The sequence below is a fragment of the Myotis brandtii genome, unplaced genomic scaffold (assembly GCF_000412655.1).
Source record: "Myotis brandtii unplaced genomic scaffold, ASM41265v1 scaffold50, whole genome shotgun sequence".
Taxonomy (NCBI): Eukaryota; Metazoa; Chordata; class Mammalia; order Chiroptera; family Vespertilionidae; genus Myotis; species Myotis brandtii.
The window spans coordinates 32,624-33,569 of NW_005369061.1; positions in this window are offsets into that span (position 1 = coordinate 32,624).

Consider the following 946-nt stretch of genomic DNA (forward strand, 5'->3'; position numbering starts at 1 on the left):
GTATTACAAAGGGTATTACATATGTGTCCTTTTTTCCCCCGCCCTTGACAATCCCCTGGCCTCCCCTACCAACAGGCCTGTCTTTAAAATGTGGCACTAAACAAGCTGCAGCCCCAAACCAAAGGAGACTGGTTCCACTTTTCCGTTTCTAAAACCTCCTGATTTTGTAATGTGCTTGGGCGGGAGTTGGGTCAAGCTGGGAAGTGGTCAGACATGACGCCGAAGAGTTTGGGTTTTCCTTCCACACTCTGCCTGCCGTGAATTCACCTAAAGACTGTGATTTGGGGACAGAGAACGCTGTCCATTTGGGACCAGAATAGCAAACTAAGAGGCACCAAGAGCAGGACGGTAACCCTATTTTAGGTGACTAAGCAAATATATTTTAAAATTTTTTATTTATTGATTTTTAAAGAGAAAGAGAGGAAGTGAAAGGGGGAGGAAGAGAGAGAGAGAGGAAGGGGAGAGAGCGAGAGGAACATCGATTTGTTGTTTCACTTACTTATGCATTCATTGGTTGCTTCTTGTATGTGCCCTGACAGGAGAACGAACCCACGACCTTGGCATATGGGGACGACGCTCTAACCAACCGAGCTACCCGGCCACGGACAGCAGATATTATTCAGCCTGAATGAAGGTCCAGAGGTTGAAGGTCATTTTCCTAACTCATAACAAGTCCTCGTGTGCTAGCTTTGAAGAGACTGTGTGCAAATTTCAACAAACACACACTGTCATAACCCCACTGTGAGCTCACTTCTTCAAAGATGACCGGCTCTTTGTTCCAAAAACACAAACTGTATAAAAGGGCAGGGTAGGACATTTCCTATTTTGAAGAGATGTGAAATACTGCATAGGACAGTGGTTCTCAACCTTGGCTGCACATTAGAATCACCTGGGAATCTTTTTTTTTTTTTAAGGATTAAGATATTTTATTTTATTTTTATTATTA